The following is a 9,238-nucleotide window of genomic DNA, read 5'->3' on the forward strand; positions in this document are numbered from 1 at the left end:
CGAAAGAGGGGATGCCTTCCGAGGCATCCCTGATGACGAGTTGATGGATATACTTCTCGCCCCTCGTTGGTTACCCCAAGTGGAAGGTGGAGATGTAGTCAGCAGCAGATTTCCCTTACACAGGGACTGTAAGGTTTATTGAACCAGGAGGACTCCGAGGATCAACAAGTAGGTGTCCGCTGCTATAGCGCTAGCAAAACACGTGGACCTGCACACACAACAAATAACTTTGCTCCCAACGAGTTCAGAGAAGTTGTCAATCTCTCCGGCCTTGTAGTTTGCAAAGGATCGAAACACAAGCGGGAATAGTGATAGTGATTGCAGCGGAAAAGTAAATAAAAACAGTAAATGATGGAGGTATAAACAGTGGTCAAAATATGGACCAGAGTCACATGATGTTCACTAGTGATGTCTCTCTCCCAAAAGACGATAAACAACTATGCTGGGTATACAAATTACAGCTGGGCAATTGACAGAATTATAAACGCACCACATGCTAATCATGCTACCAGAAAGTTAGAGGATCAAAAGTAATGGGCAGTACGCCAAGACAAGTAGACCATTTATCCATCAGCATCTACTCTCTAATCATCCACCTTGAGATATCTATCCAGAACATTTCGCTGGTATTTGATACGTCTCCAATGTATCTATAATTTTTTATGGTTTCATGCTATTATCTTGTCAAACTTTGGATGTTTTGCATGCCTTTTATATATTTTTTGGGACTAACTTATTAACTCAGTGCCAAGTGCCAGTTCCTGTTTTTTTTCCATGTTTTTGACCCATTTTAGAGGAGGATTTTGAACTGAGTCCAAACGGGAAGAAACTGCCAAAAAGATTTTTTCCAAAACAGAAAAAGATCTGGAAGCCGGAGAATCAGGGCAGGGGGCCTGCAGGGACCCCACAAGCCCTCATGGCGTGGCCAGGGGGCGCGCCTCCCTGGCTTGTGGGGTCCCTGGGCCGCCTCTGCCCTAGGTTTTACGCCTATATATTCCCTTAATTCCCAGAAAAAAATCAGGAGATCATCAAAAGTACTTTTCTGCCGCCGCAAGCTTCTATCTCCGCAGGATCCCATCTGGGGCACGTTCTGGTGTCCTGCCAGAGGGGGGATTCGGATATGGAGGGCTTCTTCATCAACACCATGACCTCTCCGATGATTCATGAGTAGTTCACCATAGACCTACGGGTCCATAGCTAGTAGCTAGATGGTTTCTTCTCTATCTTGGATCTTCAATACAAAGTTCCCCATGATCTTCATGGAGATCTATCCGATGTAATCTTCTTTTGCGGTGTGTTTGTCGAGATCTGATGAATTGTGGATTTCTGATCAGATTATCTATTAATCTTATTTGAGTTTCTTCTGATCTCTCTTATGCATGATTTCATATCCTTGTAATTCTCTTTGAGTTGTGGGTTTTGTTTGGCCAACTTGATCTATGATTCTTGCAATGGGAGAAGTGCTTGGTTTTGGGTTCATACCGTGCGGTGACCTCACCCAGTGACAGAAGGGGTAGTGAGGCACGCATCGTGTTGTTGCCATCAAGGGTAAAAAGATGGGGTTTTCATCATTGGTTTGACATTATCCCTCTACATCATGTCATCTTGCTTAAGGCGTTACTCTGTTCGTCATGAACTCAATACACTAGATGCATGCTGGATAGCGGTCGATGTGTGGAGTAATAGTAGTAGATGCAGAAAGTATCGGTCTACTTGTCTCAGGCGTGATGCCTATATGTATGATCATTGCCTTAGATATTGTCATGACTTTGCGCGGTTCTATCAATTGCTCGACAGTAATTTGTTCACCCACCGTAATACTTGCTATTTTGATAGAAGCCTCTAGTGAACACTATGGCCCCCGGGTCTAATCCACACCATATTTTCAGCCTTACACCTTTTTACTTTGTTGCACTTTCCGCCTTCAGATCTCACTTTGCAATCAATCTTGAAGGGATTGACTACCCCTTTATAGCGTTGGGTGCAAGCTCTTTTTTGTTTGCGCAGGTACTCTGGACATGACGAGATTCTCCTACTGGATTGATACCTTGGTTCTCCAACTGAGGGAAATACTTACTGCTCCTGTGCTGCATCACCCTTTCCTCTTGAAGGGTAAAACCGACGCAAGCAAGAGAAGTAGCAAGAAGAATTCCTGGCGTTGCCGGGGAAGGACTTTTGTTGCTGTAGCAGAAGAATTTCTAGCACCGTTGCTAGGGAGGATCAAGTCAAGAACTCATCCAAGTAAGTGTCGCAAACTCATCTCTTGCATTTACTTTGTTTGACAGTTGCCTCTCGTTTTCCTCTCCCCCACTTGAAAATTTGCCTTTTCTTTTGCCTTTTCGTTTGCCCTTTTTCTCGCCTGCTCTTTGCCCGCTTGTCTGCCTGCTAAAACCCGAATGGCCCAACCAAGGGATTTTGATGCTCACTATGCGAAGTTAGAAGAGATTGAAACTAGTGTTAAAGGCTTCATGTCTACATAGTTTGAATACAACAGTTACTTTTGTAGAGAACTGAAGGAGCAAAATTCTTTTCTGACTTTTATGAGTAGAGAATTTGATGATATGGCCAAAGAATTCCTTTTGCTAGATTCTCAGTTTGCTCGTCTTGAAAAGTTGGTAGGCCAGATTTCTGATAAGCAGGCTACCTTATTCAATAAAATGGCTGCTAAACCTAAAACTCGTGATGAGAATCACGAAGATCTTAAAGTGCTTGGTGTGACTCCCATTGAATCTTTGTTTTCTTGTGACAAACCTAATGATGATGGGGTTGGATATGAATCTACTTTGGTTGAAAAGTGCCCCAATGATTCGGAGTCCATCTATCTTGATGCTAAATGCATTGAAAGTGGAGTAGAAGATATTAAAACTTTGAGTAGTAATGAAATTACTACCATGGATTTCAAGGAATTCAATTATGATAGTTGCTCCTTGATTGAATGCATTTCTTTGATGCAATCCATGTTAAACTCTCCACACACTTTTAGCCAAAACAAGGCCTTTACCGATCATATCGTCGAAGCTATGATAAAATCTCTTGAAGAGAAACTTGAATTGGAAGTCTCTATCCCTAGAAAGCTTCATGATGAGTGGGAACATAATATCAAAATCAAAATCAAAAACTATGAATGCAATGCTTTGTGTGATTTGGGTGCTAGTGCTTCCGCGATTCCAAAGTCTTTATGTGATGTCCTGGGTTTTAATGAGAATGAAGAGTGTTCTCTTAATTTGCATCTTGGGGATTCTACTGTCAAGAAACCCATGGGAAGGATCAATGATGTTCTTATTATTGCAAATAGGAACTATGTACCCGTGGATTTCATTGTGCTTGACATTGATTGCAATCCTACATGCCCTATTATTCTTAGTAGACCTTTCCTAAGGACTATCGGTGCTATCATCGATATGAAGGAAGGGAATATTAGATTTAAAATTCCTTTAAAGAAGGGCATGGAACACTTTCCTAGAAAGAAAATAAGATTGCCTTATGAATCCATGATGAGGGCCACTTATGGTTTGAGCACCAAAGACGACGATACGTGATTCTATCGCTTTTATGCCTAGCTAAGGGCGTTAAACAATAGCGCTTGTTGGGAGGCAACCCAATGAATTTATCTTTTTTCTTTCTGTTTTGTTGCGTCCACACCATCATAATTCTGTTTTGATTGTGTTTTTTGTGTTTATTTTTGTGTTTGAGCCAAGGAAAAGCTTTATGACTAGTCTTGGTAATGGTTGTTTGATCCTGCTTGAAAAAGACAGAAAATTTTCGCTCAGGAGATGATTTTTCATTTTTATTTAGAAATATATTTTGAGTTGATTCTTTTTGCTTGTTGTTGATATGCCTTTTGCCCAGGCAGTCGTAATGTTTCAGAATTATTTAGGTACCAGAAGTATACGAAGTATACAGATTGCTATAAACTGGTCTGTTTTTGACAGATTCTGTTTTGTTGAGTTGGTTGCTTGTTTTGATGAAACTATGGTTAGTATCGGGGGGTACTAGCCATGGAAAAGTGAGAATACAGTAGCCCAACACCAATATAGATAGAATTCAAGTTTGCTACAGTACCAAAAGATGTGGTAGTTTGTTTTCTTGTGCTAATGATGTCACGAGTTTCTGTTTAAGTTTTGTGTTGTGAAGTTTTCAAGTTTTGGGTGATGTTCTCATGGACAAAGAGATAAGGAGTGGAAAGATCTCAAGCTTAGGGATGCCCAAGGCATCCCAAGCCAAATTCAAGGACACCAAAAAGCCTAAGGTTGGGGATGCCCCGGGAAGGCATCCCCTCTTTCGTCTTCAATCCATCGGTAACATTACTTGGAGCTATATTTTTATTCACCACATGATATGTGTTTTGCTTGGAGCGTCTTGTATCGTAGGAGTCTTTTCTTTTTGTTGTGTCACAATCATCCTTGCTGCACACCTTTTTGAGAGAGAGAGACATGCATTCATCGTGATTTTGCTAGAATGCTCATAGTGCTTCACTTATATCTTTTGAGCTAGATAATTTTGCTCTATGTGCGTCACTTATATCTTTTAGAGCACGGCGGTGCATGACTTGGTAGTTGGTTTATGCTATGAAAGTAGTCCCAAAGGTGATAGGTACCCAAAGAGGATACAAAATCTCCATCTTCATGTGCATTGAGTAGAAAGAGAAGTCTTGTTTCCTCTCAATTAGTTTTGAGACGTGGATTTGGTAATATTAAGAGCTATGTTAGTAGGGTGTTGTGAATCTAGAAATACTTGTGTTGAAGTTAGTGATTCCCGTAGCATGCACGTATGGTGAACCGCTATGTTAGGAAGTCGGAGCATGATTGATCTATTGATTGTCATCCTTTGTGTTGAGGTCGGGATCGCGCGATGGTTAACACCTACCAACCCTTCCCCTAGGAGTATGCGTTTAGCACTTTGTTTCGATTACTAATAAAAACTTCCGCAACAAGTATGTGAGTTCTTCATGACTAATGTGAGTCCATGGTATAGATGCACTTTCACCTTCCACCTTTGCTAGCCTCTCTAGTGCCGCGCAACTTTCGCCGGTACACAAACCCACCATATGCCTTCCTCAAAACAGCCACCATACCTACCTACTATGACATTTTCATAGCCATTCCGACATATATTGCCATGCAACTCCCACTGTTCCGTCTCATGACTTGTGTCGTCACTCTCATATTTCCATTGCATGATCGTAAGATAGCTAGCAAGATGTTTCAACGTCATACGCCAAACTAGATCGTTGCACATCCCGGTACACTGTCGGAGGCATTTCCTATAGAGTCATCATTGTTCTAAGCTTTGAGCTGTGAGTAAATAAAAGTGTGATGATCATCATTAGAGCATTGTCCCATGTGAGGAAATAAAAAAAAGAGGCCAAAGAGCCCAAACAAATAAAAAAAGAGGCCAAAGAGCCCAAATAATAATTTAAAAAAAGAGGCCAAGAGCCCAAAGAAAAACAAAAAAAGAGAGAAAAAGAGAGAAGGGACAATGCTACTATATTCTTCCACCCTTGTGCTTCATAATAGCACCATGTTCTTCATGATTGAGAGCTTCCTGCTTTGTCACTACCATATGCTAGTGGGAATATTCATTATATAACTTGGCTTGTATATTCCAATGATGGGATTCCTCAAAATTGCCCTAGGTCTTCGTGAGCAGGCAAGTTCGATGCACACCTACTAGTTCTCCTTTTGAGATTTCACATACTTATAGCTCTAGTGCATCCCTTGTATGGAAATCCCTACTCATTCACATTGATATCTATTAATGGGCATGTCCATAACCCTTTGATACGCCGAGTCAATGTGACCATTTCCTCCTTTTTGTCTCACAACCACCACCACACTCTATTCCACCTATAGTGCTATATCCATGGCTCACGCTCATGTATTGTGTGATAAGTTATAAAAAGTTTGAGAAAGTAAGAGTGCGAAAACAATTACTTGGCCAATACCGGGGTTGTGCATGATTTACATTAGTTGTGTGAGGATCATGGAGCATAGCCAGACTATATGATTTTGTAGGGATAACTTTCCTTGGCCTTGTTAGTTTGAAAGTTCATGATTACCTTGCTAGTTTGCTTGAAGTATTATTGTTTTCATGACAATAGCAAACTATTGTTTTGAATCTTACGGATCTGAACATTGATGTCACATGAAACAAGTTGCAAAGGACAATTATGCTAGGTAGCATTCCACATCAAAAATTCAGTCTTTATCACTTCCCTTCTCGAGGACGAGCAGGAGTTAAGCTTGGGGATGCTTAATACGTCTCCAACGTATCTATATTTTTTGATGGTTTCATGCTATTATCTTGTCAACTTTGGATGTTTTGTATGCCTTTTATATATTTTTTGGGACTAACTTATTAACTTAGTGCGAAGTGCGAGTTCCTGTTTTTCCATATTTTTAACCCTATTCAGAGGAGGATTTTGAACGGAGTCCAAACGGAATGAAACTGGCAAAAAGATTTTTTCCGAAACAGAAAAAGATCGGGAAGCCGGAGAATGAGGGCAGGGGGCCTGCAGGGACCCCACAAGCCCCCATGGCGCGGCCAGGGGGCCCGCGCCTCCCTAGCTTGTGGGCTCCGTGGGCCGCCTCTGCCCTAGGTTTTGCACCTATATATTCCCTAAAATCCCAGAAAAAATCAGGAGATCGTCGAAAGTACTTTTTCGCCGCCGCAAGCTTCTGTCTCCGCAAGATCCCATCTGGGGAACGTTCTGGTGCCCTGTCGGAGGGGAGATTCGGATACGGAGGGCTTCTTCATCAACACCATGACCTCTCCCATGATGCATGAGTAGTTCACCATAGACGTACGGGTCCATAGCTAGTAGCTAGATAGCTTCTTCTCTCTCTTCGATATTGAATACAAAGTTCTCCATGATCTTCATGGAGATCAATCCGATGTAATCTTCTTTTGCGGTGTGTTTGTCGAGATCCGATGAATTGTTGATTTATGATCCAATTATCTATGAATCTTATTCGAGTTTCTTCTGATCTCTCTTATGCGTGATTTCATATCCTTGTAATTCTCTTCGAGTTGTGGGTTTTGTTTGGCCAACTAGATCTATGATTCTTGCAATGGGACAATGCTTGGTTTTGGGTTCATACCGTGCGGTGACCTCGCCCAGTGAGAGAAGGGGTAGCGAGGCACGCATCATGTTGTGGTCATCAAGGGGAAAAAGACGGGGTTTTCATCATTGGTTTGAGATTATCCCTCTACATCATGTCATCTTGCTTAAGGTGTTACTCTGTTCGTCATGAAGTCAATACACTAGATGGATGCTGGATAGCGGTCGATGTTTGGAGTAATAGTAGTAGATGCAGAAAGTATCGGTCTACTTGTCTCGGACGTGATGCCTATATGTATTATCATTGCCTTAGATATCGTCATGACTTTGCACGGTTCTATCAATTTCTCGACAGTAATTTTTTTACCCACCATAATACTTGCTATTTTGAGAGAAGCCTCTAGTGAACATTATGGCCCCCGGGTCTACTCCACACCATATTTTCAGCCTTACACTTTTTACTTTGTTGCACTTTCCGCCTTCAGATCTCACTTTGCAATCAATCTTGAAGGGATTGACAACCCCTTTATAGCGTTGGGTGCAAGCTCTTTTGTGTTTGCGCAGGTACTCTGGACTTGATGAGATTCTCCTACTGGATTGAAACCTTGGTTCTCAAACTGAGGGAAATACTTACTGCTCCTGTGCTGCATCACCCTTTCCTCTTCAAGGGAAAAACCGACGCAAGCAAGAGAAGTAGCAAGAAGAATTCCTGGCGTTGTCGGGGAAGGACTTTTGTTGCCGTAGCAGTATTAAGTTGCGAGCCCTACCCAAAGTGTAAACTCAAAGCAACAGACAACTGCATTAACGAACTTTGCATAAGGTAAACAATCCTTGCAACCATGGTTACAAGCACCGTTGTTTTCTCCCTAGTGGCAACAACACATCCCCTAGTCTCATGTTTCTGTCACTCAAGCTAGACATCAGGGGGCATGAACCCACAATCATGCATAACACTCCCTCTTGGAGTTACAATCTACTATTCGGCCAAAGCAATAAAAAGCAACGGAGAACATGCATAAATTACTCAACAACATAATATCAAAGGAGAACCAAATATATAAGTCATCACAATCTGAACATAATCTCATAATCCATCGGATCCTAGCAAACTCAGCATAGCAACAGCATGAAAATTACATAGATGCCTTGATCATGTAGGGCAGCTCACAATGGCTAAGCATGAAAGCACAAGATGGGAGAGAAGACATCACATAGCTACTGGTCATGGACTCATGGTCCAAGGAGGACTACTCACGGCACGTCCAGGAAGCGTCCATGGTGGTGGTGAAGCTCCCGGAAGTCAATCCTCCCTCCGACAGGGTGCCGGGAAGAGGAGATCGGGAGCGCTGCGGTGGCGGAACGCTGGAGAAATTCGCCATTCTGGATATTATGTTAGGGTTTTCTGTCGGAGAGGTAAATATAGGCCAAAGGAGGGCTCCAGAGGGGGTGGGCCCCACCAAGGCGTCCTGGTGGCGCGACCAGGGGTGGCCGCCTGGGCGAGCTCTGGCTCCCCTCTGGCCCACCTTGGTGCTTTGTGAAGCTTCCGTCACGCTGTTTTTATATATTTTTCAGAATTTTTGGCTCTGTAAATTGGGGTAAAAGTCCCTACAAAAATGACATCAGTAGACAGAAACTGGCACTAGGTGCACTGAGTTAGTAGGTTAGTCCAAATATGTGTAAAAACGTATAAAAGTGTAGCAAAACATATAACAATGTCACCCAAAAGAACATGGAACAAATAGAAATTATAGATACGTTTGGGACGTATCAACATCAAGCGCTTGAATCTTCCTTAGATATTACCTTGGGGTGCCTTGGGAATACCCAAGCTTAGGTTCTTGTCACTCCTTATTCTCCTCATATCGGTGTCTCACCCAAAACTTGAAAACTTCAATCACACAAAACTTAACGGAACTTCGTGAGATGGGTTAGTATAATAAGGATAGATCATTCACCTAGGTACTGTCAAGACAAGATTCATAATTGTTCCCAGATGATACCTACTGTATTATATCATTCCCATAATATATATTAGTGAATATAAGCTATGTGAATACTAAAACAAGCAAACTATGCATGCAAAACAGAATCTATCAAAAACAGAACAGTCTGTGAAGATCTGTATTGTAATCATACTTCCCTATCTGTAAAAATTATGAAACATTAGGGCAACCTGGA

The sequence above is a fragment of the Hordeum vulgare genome, chromosome 6H (genome assembly GCF_904849725.1).
Source record: "Hordeum vulgare subsp. vulgare chromosome 6H, MorexV3_pseudomolecules_assembly, whole genome shotgun sequence".
In the NCBI taxonomy this organism is placed as follows: domain Eukaryota; kingdom Viridiplantae; phylum Streptophyta; class Magnoliopsida; order Poales; family Poaceae; genus Hordeum; species Hordeum vulgare.